This window comes from Sphaerodactylus townsendi, linkage group LG09 (assembly GCF_021028975.2).
Source record: "Sphaerodactylus townsendi isolate TG3544 linkage group LG09, MPM_Stown_v2.3, whole genome shotgun sequence".
NCBI classification, from domain to species: domain Eukaryota; kingdom Metazoa; phylum Chordata; class Lepidosauria; order Squamata; family Sphaerodactylidae; genus Sphaerodactylus; species Sphaerodactylus townsendi.
The window spans coordinates 66550351-66575125 of NC_059433.1; positions in this window are offsets into that span (position 1 = coordinate 66550351).

Consider the following 24775-nt stretch of genomic DNA (forward strand, 5'->3'; position numbering starts at 1 on the left):
TTCATTTGAGTTCCCACATAATTACTTGCTGCTCATTTGTTCCCTGAATAAATTATGCGTTGTTGCGTAATTGACAAACTCTAATTCATCATTCATTATTTCCTTTTTGTAAAAAAAAACCCTGAAGTTTTCTGTTTCTGGAGACTAATTGAGTTCAACTTTCCATTCACAGGGCTTCTCTTTTTCACTTTCTAATTTTCTGTGTTCTACTTCTATATTTTAAAATTTTATTTACACCCCACTCTCCCCACTATAGCGGGCTCAGGGCAGTTTGCAACATAAAATATAAATATATGCAGTAATATACATAATAAATATGATATGCTCTGAAACTTGCAGGCATGGCCCATAATTAAATTGTAATGGAACTTCTGGATGTCCCAACTCTATCCTAAAACCCACAGAACCACAGAAGGAAGGGTCAAAAGGGAAGGAAAGAAAGAAAGAAGGAGGAAGAGGAGGAGTTTGGATTTATACCCCACACCTTTCTCTCCTGAAAGGAGACTCAAGGTGGCTTGCAAGCTCCTTTCCCTTCCTCTCCTTTCCCTTCCGCAGATTTCACGTGGAGGAACCGTGAAGCAAACCCGGTTCTCCATTACGGCCCACTTCTCCTAATCACTACACTATGCTGGCTCCCAGCCAGCGACTTAAATGGTTTCCTCTCCCCCAACGCTGCCCCCCCAGTCACATCCCTGGAGTGTAGGCCTCCTTCGCTAAATGGAATCTTCATGTTTAGAGGCAGAATGCATCGATTTGTCAGTTGTTGGAAGTTGAACAGGGTCTTATCCTAAGGTGACCAGATTGTCACCTTTGTAAACCGGAACCCGGGCAAGCGGCCGCGCGCGCACGCACCACAGGAGCGCACTGCCTTCTGGGGCGCTCCTGTTTCCCACCCTGTGACAGGGCGGGAAACGGGAGTGCCCCAGAAGGCAGTGCACTCCTGCGGCTGCGTGCGCAGGAGGCTGCCGCACTGCCTTCCAAACATCGGTACGGTTAAAAAAAACCGCGGGATGCGGGACAAATTGTTTTAAGGCGGGACTGTCCCGCCAAAAGCGGGACGTCTGGTCACCATATCTTATCCTGCTTGTGGACTTCCTGGAGGTATCTGAATAGCATTCTGCATGGTAGATAAGGCCTGACCCATAGGGTAGTAACATATTACAGCATGAAGGCTGCTGCATTGATAGAATACTTCACGCTCTTGAACAGCGATCTTTATGTCTCTCCCCGATCACCAAACTTGTGCAAGAACGATTCAGTACTTCACATCTGCTGTTGATCACGGTGAATGTAACTTTTTGATCATTTTGATGTTCTGATTTGTTTGGTGAAAGCCAGCACACCCATTCACGTGGCACGTGCAAAACAATTTAAGAGCTACTTCAACTTGTGTAGCCCTATTGACTGTCAGTGTACGTCAGGGGTGTCTAACTCTGGCGCTTCAATTCCCATCAGCCCCTGCTGGCATGGCCAATTGCGCTAGAGTTGGACACCCCTGGCGTAAGTCATTTGGCTGTTGTTGGGTGTTAGGAACAAAAGCTACCACACCACAGTTGCACAATGGGGAGCAATTTATTGGTGCACATCAATATTGGCTCCTTTGGCTCTAAGACACGCAGCTGTTTCACAGTTTCACAGAAGGTGGGTGAAGGCCTGCTGGGGAAATTGGTTTCAGCTTCCAAACTTACCACACCCTGCCAGTGAAAGTTCTTACCCTGTTTCTCTGAAAATAAGACATCCCTTGAGAATAAGACATAGTAGAGGTTTTGCTGAAGTGCTAAATGTAAAACATCCCCCAAAAGTAAGACGTAGCAAAGTTTTTGTTTGGAAGCATGCCCGTCGAACAGAACATCAGAGCATGCAGCTTTGGAGCGGAAAAATAAGACATCCCCTGAAAATAAGACATAGTGCATCTTTGGGAGCAAAAATTAATATAAGACACTGTCTTATTTTGAGAGAAACACGGTAGAAGAAAAGTCTCTTGGGGAGTCAGCCTATGATGAGTCTATGATCAGAGGCTCGGGGGGGGGGGGGGGGGTCAGCCTATGATCACCAGTTCTTCCGATACTGTTCTACTTGGGAACGCTCCCGTGGTTCACTAGCGCCTGCGTATTCCTTTTCCACAGAGCAGAACATCAAATGGATTTTAGAGCTTTCCAAGAAAGGTGCTAGAAAAGTACCACAATGCGACTGTTCAGAGGCATTATACAAGACGTGGTGCACAGAGGACAGTGCCACTCCCACGCAGTTTTACGAGGTGACAAAAGGCGGCCATTGCAGTCCTAATACAGTGTGCTTCAGTCTAGCTTCAATTGTCTTCAAGTTTCAAAGCAAGGTGAAATGGGGGCGGGGGGGGGGGGGGTTAGCGTTCTACAACCTGTTCGGAATTCCGCACGCAACCTTTGCAAAGAAAGTCTATCCTTAGCACATTTTGTTCTCTGCGAGGGAGTTCAAAGTAATTACAATTCCCATTTTGCGAAATACAAGCTTCCCTCGAAAGGTGGCTGGGAATGCCTTGCATGAAAAGATAACCTACTAGAGAGCAAAGCACTTCACCTATCGTGGAGAGTTTCTCTCAGCCTTCGGCTAAAGATAATCAGAGACTTCGCCTTCATCATATTAATGCGTTCGGCTAAGTAGCAATGCTAAATAGATTCTTACACCTTGGCGCAGTTACATTCCTTTATTTCTCCTTGTGTCTTTAGAGCATTCTTCTGATCCGGGAAGACTGCAGGGCTGATTCAATAACGACTTGCTGTGGATTGTCGAAGCTTTTCATAGCCAGAATCATCTGGGTGTTGTGGGTTTTCTGGGCTGCGTGGCCATGGTCTGGTAGTGTCCGTGCGGGATTTGGGGGATCTTGGATATGGTAGATAAATAGAGAGCTAGAGATATGTCCTGAAGCACACGTCACGCAGGCAGCAACAAGGTCAATGAAAGTCCAACCTCAGAAAAGACGTTCCATCGATTGCCAACTTCGCTGGCAAAAATACAACGCAAAGGGATTGGCTGTAAAAGTGACAGTAAAAGGCAGGATTAAGAGAGTGTCCGTGCGGGTTTTGGTGATCCATTTACAAATTGACACGGGAGCAGTTGAATTGTGTTGTCCTGTCCGGTTATATCTTTAACTGAAATCCAAATGTTAGCCACGGAAAATCGATGCCTTGTTTAGGCTTCTGGAAATGGCTTTGGAGGTAGAAGGTGGCAGCTCAAGTTATTTAATGAGATGATTTTGCAAGATAAGCGGTGCCCAGAGCTGATACCCGTAGGAGGAAAGGGGAGAAGCAACCATTTTTAAGGGGCGAGTATTGACTTCTCCATTGATTGGGCACTACATCCACAGCCCTGCCTGTTGTCTTAGTCTGAGCTTTGGTATTGGAATTCCTGCTTGCTTCCTCTGGCCTGTCACTGCTGTTGCCTCTTCCTTAGAGTTATTTTACCCACTGAACCATTATGGAAGGATAACTGCATTTGTTTCCCAAAGACCCAGCGAGGTGGTTTTAATAAGAGCCCGAACGATTAATAATCTGCGCGTTCGCTAGAAATATGGCTGTAGGCGGAGTCAGTAAGGAACATTTTTCTTCATGCTCTACCTCCTGTGTTCCTAGAAGAGAACTTGCGTCAGGAACAATTTGAAATGGCGATTGCCTTGGCCATGTTTCTGCAAGCGAAGGAGAAGGAGGACATTCCTTCTGGTCACAATTGACTCATGACGTTTCAGGCAAGACATGAGTAGAGGTGGTTTGCCACTGTCCTCTACATAGCATCCTGAGTGTTCCTTGTTGGAGCAGCAGTGGAGTAGGAGGTTAAGAGCACGTGCATCTAATCTGGAGGAACCGGGTTTGATTCCCAGCTCTGCCGCCTGAGCTGTGGAGGCTTATCTGGGGGATTCAGATTAGCCTGTACACTCCCACACACGCCAGCTGGGTGACCTCGGGCTAGTCACAGCTTCTCAGAGGTCTCTCAGCCCCACCTACCTCACAGGGTGTTTGTTGTGAGGGGGGAAGGGCAAGGAGATTGTAAGCCCCTTTGAGTCTCCTGCAGGAGAGAAAGGGGGGATATAAATCCAAACTCTTCTTCTTCTTCCTTGGCAGTCTCCCATTCATGTACTAACCTTGGCTGACCCCTGCTTAGCTTCCAAGTTCCAGAGGCGTAGCTGGGCCATACTGCGCCCAGTGCACACTCTGCGTTTTCCGCCCCCCCCCCCCTTCACACTCTTACCTTAGTTCAGCCTGTAAGTGAAGGCTGGAAAATGTGGCCTGTTCACTTGAGGCTGAAAACAGCCTGGTGGGGACTACACTTCCCAGGAGACCTTGCAAGCCCCAAGGTCTCCTGAGAAGTGTAGTTCCCACCAGACCATGTTCAGTCTCAAGTGAACAGGCCACTTTTCCAGTCTGCACTTTCAGGCTGAACCAAAGTAAGTGTGTGTGGGGTGGGGTGCAATGCACCCCCCCTTTCCCCGGGTAGCTCCGCCTCTGCCAAGTTCTGGCAAGGTTGGGTTAAGCTGGGCCATTCAGGCTGCCTGTGTTTTGACAGAGTGCACAAATGAGGCAGGACATCACAGTGAATGAACAAAAGGGGGTCTGGTACAAGCTGGCCATCATTTCTGCCATGTTGTGACGAGAGCCAAATATTTCTGCCTAACATTTCCGAGAGTAGAAATGAGCCGATGTTCACCAACTTTCCCACCTGTGCAGACCTCTGATTTCTCCCTCCTGCCCCTCACCAATGTATGTTTTTCCTGGGGATCATGTATCCTTGACGCCGGCCAGGTGGAACTGCAAATATATAGTCTCCAGATGGGGAGCTTTCCTATTTTGAGTTTCCCCCTTTTTCCCCAACAGCCATCAGAGATGTGAAGCAAGGCTGGAGAAATTGTGCTGAGCCATGGATCCTGTGGTTCCTGTAGTAGGAGATGGAAAAATGCCATATAGAGGTGCCTGCAGTGTGTGTAAGACAGGGTTTCCAATCTGCAATTGGTGGCTGAAGTTCTGTAGGAATTGCAATAGATCTCCAGAGTGCAGACACCATGTACCCTGGAGAAGGTATAATAACGACAGGGCTGCACGGATTGAGAATTCCACAAGATAAACCGTGTATCATTGGCAGGGGCAACAATGTAAATATCTAACTTCGATTATTCAAAGGTGCACTACATAAAAGAGTCCATGCATACAATAACTCTGTTCCATAAAGGTGCAATAAACAACTTAAAGAACGACAAATGGTTGGTGCTTTTCATGGTCATGTTTGACCCCATGGGTAAGCCCAGCTGATGAAACTATAGCTAGGTGCAACAACTTAAAAGCAAACACAACATAAACATCTATGCTTGAATGAGTACATGTGTATGCATACAATTAAGGTCTGTGTTATACAATAGTGTAACAGCTCCTTAAATTTGTATTGATTGTCACAACTTTTACATTCACAAATGTCTCATCCAATGTGTAGCATTGTAAACACACAAATACACATTTGCATCGAGTGCAGCACCAGTTGAACAGATGCCCAGCACAGATCAATCTGCTTAAAGCCTGAGACCTTTACATTTTAACAAATAATTCAGAGAGGCTCAGAGCCAGTGAAAGGTTTAGTAAACAGGTGTTTGTTCTTTCCACGTTCTACTCTCTCCAGCCTCTGGCCCCAAATATCTAGCAATTTCTGAACTTGTCCCCCTGCTGCACACGCCGAATAATGCACTTTCAATCCACTTTCACAACTGTTCGCATGTGGATTTTGCTATTCTGCACAGTAAAATCCAGCTGCAAAGTGGATTGGAAGTGGATTGAGAGTGCATTATTCTGCATGTGCAGAAGTGGCCCCAGAGTTGGTAGCCCTCGGATGAGAGAATGTCTAAGACAGTATCTGAGATTCCACTCAATAATGCTTGTTGAAGAGAACAATAAAAGAAACAGAAGTCTGAAATGCATTTTGGCTCGTGCCTTTAAATACCACTGAATTATTAAAACCTTGCTGATGATTGCCGGTTGCTAATTACAGTTCTTATCTGATGTGCTTACCGTGCTCTTTGAAATCTCATGCAAACAGACAGATTAAGTCGACAGTCTACCGTAATATTATCAAACGCCCGCGTACGTTATAATGAATAGCTGATCTTTTCTTTTTCCTTCAAAGAAAACGAAACACGTTTTCTAAAGCTCCAGGATTTTCACCATTCAACAAATATACAGTTGGGGTAAAAATAGAATCTGCAAGCTATACATATTCACATATATCTGTTTTGCTTCACTGAGCCAATTAATTCTTGCTCTAAACAGAAGGAGAAGCACCTGAGATTTTAATTAGCAGATCCCAAGGGTGTACCTATCTTTGGAGAACTGGGTTATTTTTAGACCCGGCAACGAAGAAAGGAAAATATATTAAGAACTGCGGGAGTCAGAAAGCTGTGTGATCCAGATGTTATGGTGGTAGGGAGTGCAGATGACAGAAAGTGGGTCATTTTACACAGGTGTCAAACTCGCAGCCCTCCAGATGTTATGGACTAGAGTTCCCATCATCCCTGCCAGCATGATGCTGGCAGGGGATGATGGGAACTGTAGTCCATAACATCTGGAGTGCCGCGAGTTTGACACCTAGGGATTAGAACAATATGAACGGGGTAATAAACAGGAAATGGTTCATTGGAAAGTTTAAGGTCAGAGATCCAGTAATAACACCAAGACTTCAAACAAAACATTCTCCATTAAACTGGTGGGGAGTGCAGAACGTAGAAACTGGGTTGTTGTGGTGGTTTAGAACAATATGAACTCGGTTATAAATATTTACTTTCTAAACTTATGACCCACTCAATACAGAGGCTTCAGGGTGGCTTACAGAATTTGAAAACGACAATAAAAACAACATCAAATAGCTTCACATCATATAAAAACATCAAAACATCATTAAACAAAATACAAAATTGAATAGTGAGAAAATAATAATCAGATACCTCCTCATCATAAAAACAATAATAAAAACACCACTAAATTCTTCCAGAATATTACCCACCCACATACCCCCCACCCCACCCCAGACCGGCACGGCAGCCTCCAGAGCGGGTATCAAGGGGATCAGAGGCCAAAAGGAATGGTGCATTGGAAAGCCAGGGTTCTAATAAGAATACCAAGACTTCTAAGCATTTTCCTTGACACTGAATGATATGCCATGTAGACAGAGGGAAATAATCACCCACATCTCTACATTTCAGTGCATTCTAATTGTTTTGATGAACTAGTCATATACCTAGATTTGAGTCCAAGAACATTTTAGGGTCTTTTTGGGGGAGTTTTTGTCAAATACTCTGAGAGGTATCTGACGTAGGCAGTTTTGACCCACGAAACCTTTTAACACACGCCCGCCTTAATTTGAGTAATCTCTATGTTGCTACTGGACTCAAATCTAGTTTTAATGCAGACTGACACAGCTATCTTTTAAAACTAGTCATACCCCTGTGAATGATGGCCCAAGGAAGTGAGGAACTTTTGCGTTTTGCTCAGGGACTGAGAGCCACAAAGAAACAGCCAGCTTTCGCACGATGCCAACATTTCTGTTTCCCGGATACTTGAAAATATTTCCTGCTATCTATCTAGCACATTATTTTACTTGCAGATGATAAACCTGTGTCACCTGGAATATGTAGTATACTATAGAGTTTGCCCTCTGAACCTGCCATCTCTCTCCCTCTCCCTCTCTCCCTCTCCCCCCCTCTCTCTCCCTCTCCCTCTCTCCCTCCCTCTCCCTCTCTCTCTGACTGTGAAGCTGTACCATGCTGGCTAAAGGACTGTTATCTAGTCCTATTTTATGTAGAATAGTAATTGTTTCAAGAAGGAACTGTTCTAAGCAGATATGTCTAGATATTTGACACTCATCTGTAACCATTGTCTTAATTTCAGTGGCAATCTATATAAACTGAAAAGCGCCCTAATAGTGCTGTTTAAAAGAAAGATTTATTTCCAGTATCCTCTGACTGTGGGACAGCATTTTCAAGCTACAATGTTGTAGCTTTGGAGGGTATGTTAGAAATTTAATTTATATGGATTTTTCCCCCATTAGATCTACTGCCTGGTGTTTGGTTTTGAATGGGCTTTTCCAAGAATACTATCAGTTTTCCTACCTTTCATATTTTGTAATTATATATATATATACACACATATTCGCTGAGAAGAATCCTAGAAGCATTCTAAGGAGAACAAATTGATTGTCACACTCTGGTATTAGTCTTTAGTATTGTGTTTATTTGAAAATGTGATTTCTCCTAAAGATTTGTTTTCTTTTCCAGCTTCATTTGCATTTTCTGCTCTGGTTACACTTTTTCTGGTTATACAAAAACTACTGGTAATATTTAAGTACTCAATTGAATCCACTGCTGACATTTGAAGTCTAATGCTGAAAAGAAATAACCTAGATATCTCCTCAGATTTCAGAAGCTTGTTATCTAGCTTAACAGGGGGAAGGATTTCTTTTGGGGTTAGCAATGGGGAAGAATAACAGTTTGGCAAGTACGTTGGGGAAAGAGCTTAACTTGGCAGAGCAAAGGGGAGAGCAACTTAGCTTGGCAGAGCTTTGAGGAGAGCACTCACTTGGCAATGCGAGAGGAGGTTGGGTTGGGATCTTTGAGACTATGTATACGGGGGAAAATGGCATGGAGCATTCCACATCAAGGAGTCCAAATCAAGTTTAAAATGTTTATATAAATTTGGTTTCAAGCAAACATACAGTAAGATATGGAGGCACATACATACAAGTTCTTAGAGATATAAAAAGGTGGGAAAAATAGGTTTGAATGAATGGGAAGTGGGAGGCAGCAGGGTGATACGTTACCTAATGGTTCCAATGCAGCAGACGAAGGAGAAGGCATGGACTCTATGCCAGCACAGAGATCCCATAGAAGGACATTATCGTGTCTCACAACAACTTGACCAAGGGAGGTTCAAGTTAGAAATGAGCACTGAGCTTAAGGTGAGCAGAACTTTTATAAGGTGGATCGCTGGTTTGGCGGGAAAAGAGACTTTTTGCATTAGGTTTCGTTTCTTGCCTCTGTGCTGGGTTGTAGGGCTGAGCTAATTAGCAGCTCCATCTATTGTTCTAAACCCCAGGGATTGGTAGCCAATTGTTTCTTGATTACATTAGAAGCACCTTGAATGGGTGGCCGGCAGAGTGAGTCTCAGGCTATTGTGATTTTGCAGAGGCAGCAAGATTAAATCAGGGATGGGAGCACTTAGGAGGTTTTAGGAACAGCTGAAGGGGAGAAAGGTTGCAGCATCTCAATTCAAGGCATAGTGCACATTCACAACTCTATTAACTGTAACTCTGACTTGGGTGCGGACATCAAGGAGCAAATGAGTAGATTAACTCTCTACTGACTGTTTGCTGTTTCTAGGCTTGCTTTTAGCCTGTTTTATCCTGCTCCACACCATATATAGCTGTTAGCATTAATATAAATCAGAAATATATCTCACATATATATTATATCCATAAAAATCCCGGATTGAATGCGTGTTCTGAGATGTGGGGTGGAAGGGGAACATAACAAGCAAAGCAGGATCAGCCCTGCTTAGTATTTGGATGGGAAACCGCCAATGAATACCAGACTCATGGCTCAGAGGCAAGCATTGGCAAACCACCTCTGAATGCAGAGACTTATCTAGGGAAAATGTAGCCTGGTGCAACATCTGAGTCCGCACACACCCCCCCCGGTATGAGTAGCCATCCTCCCCCCCCATGAGCAAACAATGTTTTTTTGCACCAGATCTTGAAATCAGTGTATGGACCCGGGGGGGGGGAGGGGAGGAGAAGGGGTATGACTAAATGGCCGCAGCCCGGGGACATTTGACCCCATATGTCCCCCTGAGCAGTACGTCCCTGTCTGAATGTCTCTCACCTTGAAAACCCTACCTGATTGCCACAAGTCCGCTGTGACTTGATGGCACAAAAACCAAAAGAGGGGACTGCTAGGCATTCTGAGTGAACTTCTGGTAGATACAGATTACCTTGTTAACCCCAGACAGGCTATCTCCACTTAAGTTGGGGGGGGGGTGGTTAGCTAGAGACAGTATGAGAAGGGTAATGGTAACTAGGATCTATAACGTGTGTATACCAGGATAGTTCCACGTGAGAACCTCTCAAACAGACAGTTGTTGGAGCAGAAATGAGTTTTATTTATGGACATGGGTGCTGTGGATACTTGCAACATAAACCAGGATGGATAAGAAACCCCAAATGTCAGTGTGGACACCCTGAAGAAACAGTGAACCACGCAATTGTGTCCACTGATGGCATGCCGAGCACCTATGTTGGATTTTCCTTTTTTAAAAACAGAAACAGCACAGCAATACCTGGAAAAGCTTGACATTGATTTATGATGTAAAATTACGTTAGGACTACATTTTAAAATTGGATGTGCATTTTAAGTTACTGAGTTTTTAAGCGGACCGATGGATACACGTTTGATTGAATTAACGCTGATACGGAACGACGCCATGCGGTAAATAAAATAAAATCGCCAGGCTCCATCCTGAAAAATCTCTCGGATTTTCCCAGCATGCATCTGGCTGCCCTAAGTCACAACCTGAACGGGAGAAGGCTTGGCAACCTAAAGTGTACCACTTTGGAAGATTCGATGGAAGAAATGTTGAAGCAGCGGATTTACTCGGAGTAGACCACCTTGCAGGACACAATGTAGACAAGAACTGACAGACACACAGTAACCAGTGCAGTTCTATTTATTGTTATCTACTGACAAAGTGCTTCGCCAGACCACAGGTGTTTTCAGGCACACGTCACACTACCGTCTGTGCTAACTATATACAAAAGTGGTACCAATCAGGTGCCCTCACCTTATCAGGTTTGCACACGGTACAAGCTGTGCACTCGGTCCTAATCTGCACACAGCACCTGTTAGAAGGAGGGTCCATCTGTCATTTGGATTTTGATCATCTAAACATTTACACATGTTCTGACAAGAAATACAGGAAATGTAACAAATCCAGGTGGATGAGACGGATGTGCTAGTTGTGCACCTGGGGTTACATTTGTAATGTGAGCTGCATTGAAAATGCTGGGGGGAAGAATTAGGACTAATACAAGGAAACACTTCTTCACACAACGTGTGATTGGTGTTTGGAATATGCTGCCACAGGAGGTGGTGATGGCCACTAACCGGGATAGCTTTAAAAGGGGCTTGGGCAGATTTATGGAGGAGAAGTCGATCTATGGCTACCAATCTTGATCCTCCTTGATCTCAGATTGCAAATGCCTTAGCAGACCAGGTGCTCGGGAGCAGCAGCAGCAGCAGAAGGCCATTGCTTTCACCTCCTGCACGTGAGCTCCCAAAGGCACCTGGTGGGCCACTGCGAGTAGCAGAGTGCTGGACTAGATGGACTCTGGTCTGATCCAGCAGGCTAGTTCTTATGTTCTTATGTTCTTATGCATTCGTATTGTGACTATCTGCATGTTTATGAGCTGGAAAGATGCTAACTCATCGTGCATACCTTTTTAAAATGCTTATTATAGTTCACAGAAGATTAATGTCAGGAAATGCAGCGTGGTATGAGCTGACCTCAACGTACGCATGTTGTAGAGTCTACCGCATACCTGCTGATGCACCTCAGAATTCCAAGACTTTGTGAGATGTGAGACTAGGCTTTTGCTACCTACCCAGCTGTCATAAGAACATAAGAACTAGCCTGCTGGATCAGACCAGAGTCCATCTAGTCCAGCACTCTGCTACTCGCAGTGGCCCACCAGGTGCCTTTGGGAGCTCACAGGCAGGATGTGAAAGCAATGGCCTTCTGCTGCTGCTGCTCCCCAGCACCTGGTCTGCTAAGGCCTTTGCAATCTGAGATCAAGGAGGATCAAGATTGGGAGCCATAGATCGACTTCTCCTCCATAAATCTGTCCAAGCCCTTTTTAAAGCTATCCAGGTGAGTGGCCATCACCACCTCCCGTGGCAGCATCTTCCAAGCACCAATCACACGTTGCGTGAAGAAGTGTTTCCTTTTATTAGTCCTAATTCTTCCCCCCCAGCATTTTCAGTGTATGCCCCCTGGTTCTAGTATTGTGAGAAAGAGAGAAACATTTCTCTCTGTCAACATTTTCTACCCCAGGCATCATGTTATAGACTTCAATCATATGTCTTTTGAGCAAACCTTGCCAAAACTCCAAGGCTGATGGAAGTTTAGATCGGCGTGTCCTTTGTGTATTATCTTATTCCGCCTCACCAATGCTTGAATACGCCCTTTGTGTCAGGTGCTTACATTTTGTTCTGCCAGCCTGTTCCAAAAAACAAGAGAAGAAGCTCAGTGCCTACGATGAAAATCGATATGTATGCCATCCGTCTTTTTAATGTTTTATACAATTTTTATGATTACCCTGTCGGAAAGAGAATCCGAACATTATGAAAATCAGAAGAGAGTTCAGTCTTGGAGAATGCAAATTTTGTAGTCCCCTTTCCAGAAATGCTCTTAATGATATTGGAGGACGGGGAGGGAAGAACCAGCAGGCCTGAAGCTGAATCCTCCTCCATGTATCATTTTCTCATATTCTTGGCTCAGGGAAATTTAACATCAAACAAATGGATAGTCATCCCCCCCCCCCCCTCATCTGGTGGCGGAAAGCGCTGTCAGGTTGCAGCCGACTTACAGCAATGCCATACGACAGTGATTCCCAACCAGGGTTCCGTGGTACCCTGGGGTACCGTGAGCATGTCACAAGAACACAAGAACATAAGAACAAGCCAGCTGGATCAGACCAGAGTCCATCTAGTCCAGCTGTCTGCTACTCGCAGTGGCCCAACAGGTGCCTTTGGGAGCTCACGTGCAGGAGGTGAAAGCAATGGCCTTCTGCGGCTGTTGCTCCCCAGCACCTGGTCTGTTGAGGCATTTGCAATCTCAGATCAAGGAGGATCAAGATTGGTAGCCATAAATCGACTTCTCCTCCATAAATCTGTCCAAGCCCCTTTTAAAGCTATCCAGGTTGGTGGCCATCACCACCTCCTGTGGCAGCAGATTCCAAACACCAATCACACGTTGTGTGAAGAAGTGTTTCCCTTTATTAGTCCTAATTCTTCCCCCCCAGCATTTTCAATGAATGCCCCCTGGTTCTAGTATTGTGAGAAAGAGAGAAAAATTTCTCTCTGTCAACATTTTCTACCCCATGCATCATTTTATAGACTTCAATCATATCCCCCCTCAGGCGTCTCCTCTCCAAACTAAAGAGCCCCAAACGCTGCAGCCTCTCCTCATAAGGAAGGTTCTCCAGTCCCTCAATCATCCTTGTTGCCCTTCTCTGCACTTTTTCTATCTCCTCAATATCCTTTTTGAGATGCGACGACCAGAACTGGACACAGGACTCCAAGTGCAGTCGCACCACTGCTTTATATAAGGGCATGACAATCTTTGCAGTTTTATTCTCAATTCCTTTCCTAATGATCCCCAGCATAGAGTTTGCCTTTTTCACAGGGGTCCTTTTTCACAGGGGTACCGCGGCAATGCTACCAGCCCCCCTCACTTTTGTGGGGTCTCTCACCAGTGCCAGCAAGGACATGGAGCTGGCCCAAGAGGCAGGGCCTGCCGTAAGGTCAACAGCCACTTCCCACCCCACAGTGCTTTCGTTCATCTTGGGAGAAGAAGGTGGTAGGGGTGGGGGTGGCAAGCAGGGGCTCTGGGAGGGGAAGGTGGGGGGAGGATGGCAGGGGTACCGTGAGATATGGAGAGTGAGGTCAAGGGTACCATGATGTCGAAAACTTTGGAAATACTGCCGTACGATTTTCAAGACAATAAACAATCTGAATTGGTTCGCCATTTCCTGCGTCCAAGTGGCCACCAAGGAAGTGGCCACCCGCTGCTCAGTTTCTAAGATCTGAGAAGATGTAGCTAGCCTGGCCCACCAGAAATTCGTGGACAGAAACGTACAGAAATTATTTGTTTAGTTCATGTGTATTCTGCCTTTCTCCCCAATGAGGATCCAAAGCGCCTCACGTTGTTCTCTTGTCCTCCATTTTATGCTTACAAAAACCTTGTGAGGTAGGCTAGGCTAAGAGAGTGTGACTGGCTCAAAGCCAACCAGCCTGCTTCCATGGCAAAAGTGGGGATTAGAGCTCAGGTCTCTCAGGTATTAGTTCAACAGCTTAACCACTATACTGGCTGTCTGTGAGAATGACAGCCCTATTCAAGGGGAGGGGGGGCGAATCCACTTGGAGTGACACAGGGTGCCATGCCAGTGGATTTGCCCTCCCTGAGCCAATGTCCCTGCACCCCTGGTACCGCTGTCCAGAGCAGTGGTGGGATCCAAAAATTTTAGTAACAGGTTCCCATGGTGGTGGGATTCAAACAGTAGAGTAGCACCAATGGGATTGGGTGGGGCATGACAGGGGCGTGGCCGGGCATTCTGGGGGCGGGGCATTAATAATTTCTCTGTTACTGTAAAAAACTCTTACTGTAAAAAAAGTTCCTAATTTCCAGCTGGTATCTTTCTGTCCATAATTTAAACTCATTATAGCAAGTCCTATCGTCTACTGCCAACAGAAACAACTACTTCTCCTCTAATCGACTGCCTGTCAAATACTTCATACTTTCAAATACTTAATTTTGTTTCTAGAAATCAAAAGAAGGATACTTTCCTTAAACAAGGAACTTTACCATATTTCTAACACATGTTTTGAAAACAGTCCAACAGGGAGAATTATCCGGTTTTCTACCTTCGCTAACCAGCCACATAGGAAACAACAGGACTTGATGATTTTTGGACCTAATGGAATTTCTAACGGAAAAGCAGACCCGATTAGTAACCCCCTTTTCGCACACACAAATAATGAGTAACCCACTCTCGGGAACCAGGTGAGAACCTGCTGGATCCCACCTCTGGTCCAGAGGCATGGCAGGGGAAGGAACCAACACTAGTTGGCTTCCACCCAACCATTGTCTCTGTGACACCAACAGCCAGGGCGGCAGGGAGTGGTTTTGTTTGTTTGTTTGTTTTCTGCCTCCCACGCTGCCAGGATGGTTCCCACACCTTGGGAATAGTGAGGGGAGTGCCCACGCCTGGTCCTTTGGACGGGTCTGCCAGAAATACTGGAGGTTTCCCGCCGTGAGGATGAATACCCCCAGCAAGTTGTTTTCAAGTATTTTCAGCCAGTGGGTTAAAACCAAACCCCAACCGATCTCACAGTGGCCTGCAGGTTTCTTCTCAGTCACAGTTCACAAGAGCTAGAGGTCAAACTCAGCTTTAACAAACTTATAAGGAGAAACATAACTGTGTATTGTTGAAGGCTTTCAACTGGTTGTTGTGGGCTTTCTGGGCTGTGTGGCACAAGATCTACCAGGCCGTGGCAATTCAGCCCAGTAAGCCCACAACAACCAGTTGAATCCGACTGCGAAAGCCTTTGACAATCCATTGCTGAATGTAGTTGACGTAAGCAAATTCTAACCACACGAATCCGCCTGCACCTAACCATTCCTCAACTTGTTATTTTCTATTCTGTTTTCTTATCGCCTGTCACAGTTGCTGTTGTCATCTCGCCGCAGCTGCAGGTTCTTCTTGCAGGGTGTGGTGTTTGTTCTAATGTGTTTGAGAGCAGCGAAGGACGTTGGGCGCCGCAAAGGGATACAAGCAGGAAAACAGGCCGCATTTAACACATCATCTTGATTACTCATGGGGACAGTTCAGCCATTCAGGGATATCACCGAGCGGAGTTATTCTCCTCGCTTGCAGAAGCCTCTCTGCGAAAAGCTTCCGGAGCAATCCAGTGGCGTAGTGGCTAAGAGCAGGTGCACTCTGATCTGGAGGAACCGGGTTTGATTCCCAGCTCTGCCACTTGGAGATTGTAAGTTCTTTTGAGTCTCGTATAGGAGAGAAAGGGGGGATAGAAATCCAAACTCTTCTTCTTCTTCTTCTTCTTCTTCTTCTTCTTCTTCTTCTTCTTCTTCTTCTTCTTCTTCTTCTTCTTCTTCACTTTCCTTTTTTGCATTTATGTCCAGAAGACAAAGGGAGGGAAGGGTGTCACAAACCTTCCTTGATTCTCAGAGTATCCATGATCTCCAGGGGAATTTGTCTCTGTCATCAGGGGATCAGCTGTAATCCCGAGGGATCTCCCAGTTCCACCAGAAAGCTAGTAGTCCTACTAATGCAGTGATGGCGAACCTTTTCAAGACCAAGTGCCCAAACTGCAACCCAAAACCCACTTATTTATCGCAAAGTGTCAACACGGCAATTTAACCCAAATACTGAGGTTTTAGTTTAGAAAAAATGGTTGGCTCCGAGGTGTGCGTTACTCAGGAGTAAGCTTGGTGGTCGTCGCTGGCTTTGCTTTGAAGCAACCGTGCAGCTCTTCGAATGGGTGAATCACGACCCTAGGAGGGTTTACTCAGAAGCAAGCCACATTGCCAGCAACTGAGCTTACTCCCAGGTAAAGGATCACGCTTTAGTTCTTTGCATGGAAATCAGTGAGGTTTAACAGTGCTTACAGGGTTACCTACACTGCTTCCCCGAAACTAGGTCTTAGGTTTAATGCTAATAATCGAGCCCAGCAGCCCAGGCCAGCCTAGATGGGGGGGGGGGGGGGGACTCTGTTTGCACGTGCCCACAGAGAGGGCTCTGAGTGCCACCTCTGGCACCCGTGCCATAGGTTCGCCATCACTGTACTAATACCTTATTTTGTTACTGATCTGCTTTAATAGTTAACTGTCAAAGTTTGTATGGATTACTTAGCCGTGCCTTTGACCAGGAATTGCTGTAACTTATCTTGCCTTAGTTTAGCCTCTCCTCTCAGCTGGCAACAGGGAGGAAGGTTACTTCTCCAATTACCCCCTCCCCTTACACATCCAACAGTTTTGCATCTTCTTTTGCCCCTAAAGTTGAAGACTCTCTCACACACAGCCCTCAATGATGAAACAACAGACTTGATGACTGACGTTGTCTTGAGGATTCTGTGAATCATGGCACTCCTCTACTTCGTAACCAGGAAGAAGTTGGAAATTGTGAGACCTGAAGAGTAGACACCCCCCCCCCGCCCCCAGCAGGGCTTTTTCTAATATAGAAATGGACCCTGGGACCAGGGTTTGCTGCAAACCTAGGTGCCAACTCTGCCCCCATATCCTCTATGATGATACAATCCCCAGACCCAACAACATCAGCCACACCGTCTCTGGCTCAGTCCAGTGTTCATTTTCCAGTGTCTCTTGTCTTCTCATGATGTAACCCAAGTACAGTAGCCTCTGTTGAGTCATTTTAGCTTCTAGGGAGAGTTCAGGCTTGATTTGATCCAGAACCTACTTCTTTGTTTTTCTGGCGATCCACGGTATCTGTAACAGTCTCTTCCAACACCACATTTCAAAGGCATCTGCATTCTTCCCGTCAGCTTTCTTCATTGTCCAACTTTCATACATAGTAATAGAGAATACTATGGCATGAATAAGGTGACCAGATTTTCACCTTTTTAAAGCGAGATGTGCGTGCCGCCGCAGGAGCGCACTGCCTTTTGGGATGCTCCCCTGTTTCCCACCCTGTCACAGGGCGGGAAAAGGGGAGCGCCCCAGAAGGCAGTGTGGCAGCCTTCCAAAAATTGGGAGATTTAAAAAACCCCGCGGGACCCGGGACAAATTGCTTAAAAGCGGGACTGTCCCGCCAAAAGCGGGACGTCTGGTCACACTAGACATGAATCAACTTGATCTTGCTTGCCAGTGGCGCATCCTAACACTTAATCTTTTCTAGCTCTTTTTTGTACACCCGTTCCGGTCTTATCCCACTCCAGATGCTAATTTTCTGTCTCCAAGCATTTGCCCTCTGCCCTAAGCAAGCTAATCACAATGTGTATCATACCTTTGCATTCTGAGTTCCTTTTTGCGACGCCCTTCCTGCTTTCTGACTGAGATATAAGGGCTCGGGGATCTCTGTTCCTACTTATATCTGATGAAGAAAGTTTTGATTCTTGAAAGCTTACAACCGGAAAATGTTGTGGATCTCTAGAGTGCTGTTGGACTTGAATCTCAACTGTGTCCTTAGAGGAGATCATAGCAGCATAGATTATTTCCCTTCCCCCACAACAGGCCTGTAATACAGATAAGTCTGCCAGTGACTGGCCCAGGTTTACCTAGCAGGCTTTATCCAGGTATCTGCACCTGAGTTCTCTAGTCCAGCACTCTAAACATTTCACTGCTTGGACAGGGGGAAAAAAAATTAAATGGAACCCGTTGAATAGATTCGGAAATAGCCTGCTCTGTGGGCTTCGCAGAACTCTTTCCAATTTTGTCATAGTCCACCCGGCAGGCTTTTGAATCAAGAGGACATGGCAGGAAGTTGTAAATGGATAAACTCACTTTGTGACAAAACGTTTTTTTAAAAGGATGCTTTTAGAGTAACAAAAGCATCCCTTCTACTGTCAATCTCGTCCAATGGATTCTGACTGAATTTTTTGTTCTGTTTCAGCGAAGGTAGAATGATTTGTTTCCTTATATGATTTGTTTCATCCACTTTCCCCGTGAAGTACCAAAGCCTGTGTCGTTCTTGCGATTCTGGCCACTTTTGAAAAGATGATCTCAGCTGCTCATCCTCCACAAACGAGAATGTGTTTGGTCTGACATACAGCCAAGACTAGAGAAGAATTTAAACCACAGTTTCAGCATACATCTTTTTTTTTAATGAATAGTTTTGGCTAGATGTGGGTGAGGATTATGGAGAAATCTGAAACCCTTTCTTTGTCCTAGCCTATTCTTTATTGAATTGGTGTCCACCAGAGCCAGCGTGGTATAGTGGCTAAGAGCAGGTGGATTCTAATCTAGAGAACCGGGTTTGATTCCCCACTCGTCCACCTGAGTGGCGAAGGCTTATCTGGTTTCCTCATTCCTGCATTCCTGTTGGGTGACTCTGGGCTAGTCACAGTTCTCTCAGAACTCTCTCAACCCCACCTACCTCGCAAGGTGTCTGTTGTGGGGAGAGGAAGGGAAAGAAGCTTGTAAGCCACCTTGAGTCTCCTTATAGGAGAGAAAGGTGGGATATAAATTCAAACTTATTCTTCATCTCCTTCTCCTTCTTCTCCTCTTCCTCCTCCTCCTTAAATGAGTGGTTTTGGCTAGACGTTGGTAAGTCTGGCAAGGATTACGGAGAAATCTGAAATTCTTCCTTTGTCCTAGCCTAGTCTTTATTGAATTGGTGTCCACCAGAGCCAGCGTGGTATAGTGGTTAAGAGCAGGTGGATTCTAATCTAGAGAACCGGGTTTGATTCCCCACTCCTCCACCTGAGTGGCTGAGGCTTATCTGGTGAACCAGATGTGTTTCCTCATTCCTGCATTCCTGTTGGGTGACTCTGGGCTAGTCACAGTTCTCTCAGAACTCTCTCAACCCCACCTACCTCACAAGGTGTCTGTTGTGGGGAGAGGAAGGGAAAGGAGCTTGTAAGCCATCTTGAGTCTCCTTACAGGAGAGAAAGGTGGGATATAAATTCAAACATTCTCCTTCTTCTCTTCCTCCTCCTCCTTAAATGAGTAGTTTTGGCTAGACGTTGGTAAGTCTGGCAAGGATACTGTGTTCAGTTCTGGTCGCCACTTCTCAAAAAGGATATCGAAGAGATAGAAAAAGTGCAGAGAAGGGCAACGAGGATGATTGAAGGATTGGAGCACCTTCCTTATGAGGAGAGGCTGCAGCGTTTGGGACTCTTTAGTTTGGAGAGGAGACGTCTGAGGGGGGATATGGTTGAAGTCTATAAAATGATGCATGGGGTAGAAAATGTTGACAGAGAGAAATTTTTCTCTCTTTCTCACAATACTAGAACCAGGGGGCATTCATTGAAAATGCTGGGGGGAAGAATTAGGACTAATAAAAGGAAACACTTTTTCACGAAACGTGTGATTGGTGTTTGGAAGATGCTGCCACAGGAGGTGGTGATGGCCACTAACCTGGATAGCTTTAAAAAGGGCTTGGACAGATTTATGGAGGAGAAGTCAGATTCACAGTGGCTACCAATCTTGATCCTCCCTTGATCTGAGATTGCAAAATACTCTTAGCAGACCATGGGTGCTCGGGGAGCAGCAGTATGGCAGCAGCAGAAGGCCATTGCTTTCACCTCCTGCAGGTGAGCTCCCAAAGGCACCTGGTGGGCCACTGCAAGTAGCAGAGAGCTGGACTAGATGGACTCTGGTCTGATCCAGCTGGCTCTTTCTTATGTTCTTATGTTCTTATGATTATGGAGAAATCTGAAATTCTTCCTTTGTCCTAGCCTAGTCTTTATTGAATTGGGTGTCCACCATGTGTCTTAATCTCACTCCAGGCTGAAGAGGGCACTGTGATCTAAATCATTCACCAGCCATTGTGCTGTCAGAGACCGAAAGCCAGATGTGTTCAATTGAGTGCCAGAATAATTTGTTTTATGTTCCTGTGCCATTCAGCCCTGAGATGATACTGCTCCTGCTCCTGGGACACAGATGTGGGTTTTTTTCCCAGTTTGAGGTCTAATTTCTTTTCAGTATCTATATGTCCATCCAAGAAAACCATTCTTATAGAGCCTCATCTTTTTATAATCTATTTTTATTTATTTATAACAACACATAGAGAAGTAAGAAATAATTAAAAAAATTAAAAATCACATTAACTTGTGCATACATACACTAACAGCAATAAAATGGATCTTGGGAGCAGCAGTGGCGTAGTGGCTAAGAGCAGTGGCTAAGAGCAGGTGCACTCTGATCTGGAGGAACCGGGTTTGATTCCCAGCTCTGTCGTTTGAGTTGTGGAGGCTTATCTGGGGAATTCAGATTAGCCTGTGCACTCCCACACACGCCAGCTGGGTGACCTTGGGCTAGTCACAGCTTCTCGGAGCTCTCTCAGCCCCACCTACCTCACAGGGTGTTTGCTGTGAGGGGGGAAGGGCACGGAGATTGTAAGCCCCTTTGAGTCTCCTACAGGAGAGAAAGGGGGGATATAAATCCAAACTCCTCCACTCCTCTTCCTCTTAATATTCAGTGAAAACATGACACATAATTGAGAAAGACCCTTCCCTATTAACTTATTTCACCTAACATTCTGCTATTCATATAACACCCACTGATATATATCAAAAAAACAGTGACTGGCAGCTGTACATATTGACCTATTCAACTAATTCCTCTGCTTCTAATCACAATCCCCTTTATTACTATAAATTAAAATTATCATTCTTCATTACAGCATAGATTCTCCTCTTTTGATGAGCGGCACCTGGTGAGTTGCTGTCAGAAAATGAAGATCCTGAAGCTAGAATTCAGGCTTAAAATTGACCCAGGCTGTCTCCTGAAGCACTAAAGCTATCATTTCTTCTCCCCGAGGAAATTAGGTGTAACGTTTCTTTTGAAAAGCTGCATATTTTTAAACAGTAAATTACAGGGACTAGTCACTGACCGCTGACACAGATGCAGCATCATTTTTTTTAAAAAAACCCAAAAGTGCTCACTTGCTATCTGCAACTAAAAAGAGACGCCGAGAATGCTATTTAATAGTGTCTAGCATTTGTATAATATGCTTTGAATGTTCAAAGCAATTTACTGAGATTGTGACAATAGTCCCTTCAAGGGCTGTCTAACGCAGGTCAATTGGCCCATGCTGTGGTTTTGTTATGATATGAAACTGGGATTGTCTTATAGTTCATAACCTAATAATTGCATTGCTTCAGTTGTTTTTGTGGTTTCATTTCATTTGGGAAAATTGTATTCGTCGTGTGTGTCTTCAACATAGTTCTCCTGTTTCATGCATTCGTGAACACTTGATTTTATACACTTTCGGAGCTGTTAACAGATGCAGGACGTGCAGTTTGTGTCTTGAGATCATGTGATCAACTGGTTGGAGGGGACAAGCTAAAAATGAAAGGAGGCAACGTTGCACGACTGTTCATAAACTGCTAAAAACACTGCCCAATGTGTTCGTTGTAGACGATAATACAAGTTGATTAACTCATATTATCTAGCAAGTGCCCCGAGGAGGGCAGATCCGCCCACGTGACCCCCTCCACCTCCAGCAGAGGATTTGCCCCTCCTTCCTTTGGGTGAGGCTGTAAATCTTTATGTTTCAGTATGAGCATGGCCTCAGGGCAGTGGTGGGATTCTACTAATTTAGCTAATGGTGCAGACCACCTGCACCGCTGCTCGCCCCCCACCACACCCCCCCCCCCGCTGCTCACTTACCTGCCTGCTACGGAGGAACGTGGCTGGCTGGGGCGGGGAGATGAAGGAAGGTGGCGGCTTGGCCTGGAAGGGTGAGCAAGGAGGTTTCCAAGCCCCGGAGCAGCTTGGCGCCTTGCTGCCAGGCCGCTCCGGGGCTCTAAAAGGCCCATCACTCACCCTCCCTTGGGCTGGTGGGATTCAGCTGAATCCCATATTGACTTTTAGTGATCACAACATTCCCTTCTAAGTGCCTACTGACTTTCTGTTTAATGATCTGCTCTAGAATCTTTCCTGATAATGATGCCAGGCTGACTGGGCGGTAATCGTTTGAGTCCTCTTTTTTTCCCTTTTTGAAGATAGGGACAACATTACTCTTCCTCCAGTCTCCTGGGACTTTTCCTTTTCTCCAGGAATTCTCCAAGATTGTAGCAAGTGGTTCTGAGATTACTTCTGCCAGTTCTTTCAACCTGGAAAACTTCTGCCGATCTGAGTAGACAGTGACTCCGAGGCCTGTCTGGTCTAGTTCAATATCAGGCAGCTTCCTGTGTTCATGTGGTAATGAGTTGAAGCAAGTGAGGAAGCGGCAGGTTCTCCACTCTACAAGTCCTTATGGGTTCTCTTTATTGAGTGAGTCCCAGATCCTGCAGGACTTGGTGCAATTTTGCAGGGCCTGTAAGATCTATCCCCCACACCCAGTTTTCCTTCATTTGCTCCCTTCCCTTTCCTTTGTGAGGAGCAGTTTAATGATTTTATGGGATATAATTGAGTCATTATTAGCCTCTTGGAATTAATGGCACCATGCTCTGAGGAGAACATTTATGAATTTTATTGGAGCTATACTGTTGGAAGCTGTCCTGAGCACGCAAGGGGGGCGGCGGCCTATAAATTGAACAAAATAAAATAAATGAAAATAAGCTCTTATAGTAGGGCGTTGTGGGTTTTCCTGGTTGTATGGCCCTGTTCCAGTAGCATTTTCTCCTGACGTTTCGCCTGCATCTGTGGCTGGCATCTTCAGAGGATCTGAGGGTAGTAAAGCAAGTGGAGTATATATAGCCATGGAATGTCCTGGGTGGAAGAAAAAAACATTTGCATTGATTAAAAGTGTCAAGGGTTCAATTTGCAAGTGTAATTTGCATGTGTTGTGGAATCCACCCATTTTAGCATATGTATATATTTTAGCACATGTATATACTATAATTCTTATAGGAGCAGTAATATATTATTTATGTATTTCTTTCATTTATACCGCAGTTCCCCCCTACGCGGGGACCCAAAGTGGCTTACAACATTTTCCCCTTCTCCGCACAAAAAGCTTGGGAGGAAGAATGTGCGCAATTGTCCCACAGTTGTCCAGCAAGCTTCACTGGCAGGCTGGAAATTCGAACCTGGGCCTCCCGAATAATATTGTGCTCATCTCTGTTTGCAAGGTGTGGTTTTCAGTTGTGCAACCTTATGCTTTATTTGTTTCCTTTGTTCCCCTCTGACCGCACAAAGGATAAGTCTATTGACTTCATAACTTTTTGTTCTTCCGCTGTCTGCTGCCCACCGTGAAATCACAACACTTGCCTCTTCTTGGAAACTGGTCCCTACCTCTTTCAGAGCTGAAAGTGAAGATGTTAGTGGCATAGGAGCAGCAGTGGCGTAGGAGGTTAAGAGCTCATGTATCTAATCTGGAGGAACCGGGTTTGATTCCCCGCTCTTCCGCCTGAGCTGTGGAGGCTTATCTGGGGAATTCAGATTAGCCTGTACACTCCCACACACGCCAGCTGGGTGACCTTGGGCTAGTCACAGCTTCTCAGAGCTCTCTCAGCCCCAACTACCTCACGGGGTGTTTGTTGTGAGGGAGGAAGGGCAAGGAGATTGTCAGCCCCTTTGAGTCTCCTACAGGAGAGAAAGGGGGGATATAAATCCAAACTCCTCCTCCTCCTCCTCCTCCTCCTCTTCTTCTTCTTCTTCTTCTTCTTCTTCTTCTTCTTCTTCTTCTTCTTCTTCTCCTCCTTCTCCTTCTTCTCCTTCTCCTTCTCCTTCTCCTGCTCCCTCCTCCTCCTCCTCCTCCTCCTCCTCCTCTTCTTCTTCTTCTTCTTCTTCTTCTTCTTCTTCTTCTTCTTCTTCTTCTTCTTCTTCTTCTTCTTCTTCTTCTTCTTCTTCTTCTTCTCTTCCTCCTCCTCCTCCTCCTCCTCCTCCTCCTCCTCCTCCTCTCCTCCTCCTCCTCCTCCTCTTCTCTTCTTCTCTTCTTCTTCTTCTTCTTCTTCTTCTTCTTCTTCTTCTTCTTCTTCTTCTTCTTCTTCTTCTTCTTCTTCTTCTTCTTCTTCTTCTTCTTCTTCTTCTTCTTCTTCTTCTTCTTCTTCTTCTTCTTCAATCTTTTAATGCCAAACCAGTCTGGAAGAGACTTTATGGATGGCAGGCGGGAAAGCAAGAATGCATCAGCTGGTCTTTTAGTCTCTTGCTGCCCAGATTGCTAAGTGTGTGTTCAGGTATTGTCATTCAAGCAGGGAGGTTTGTACTTTGCATGAGCGTGTCATTGATTATACGCTCTCAAGATCTCTGAAAAGGCACTTACATCAGCCCCCCAAAGCAATCTAGCTGCAGCGCTGTAACTTGAAAGCCACATTGATGTCATCCAGAAATGATTCAATTGTCACGCATCCTGA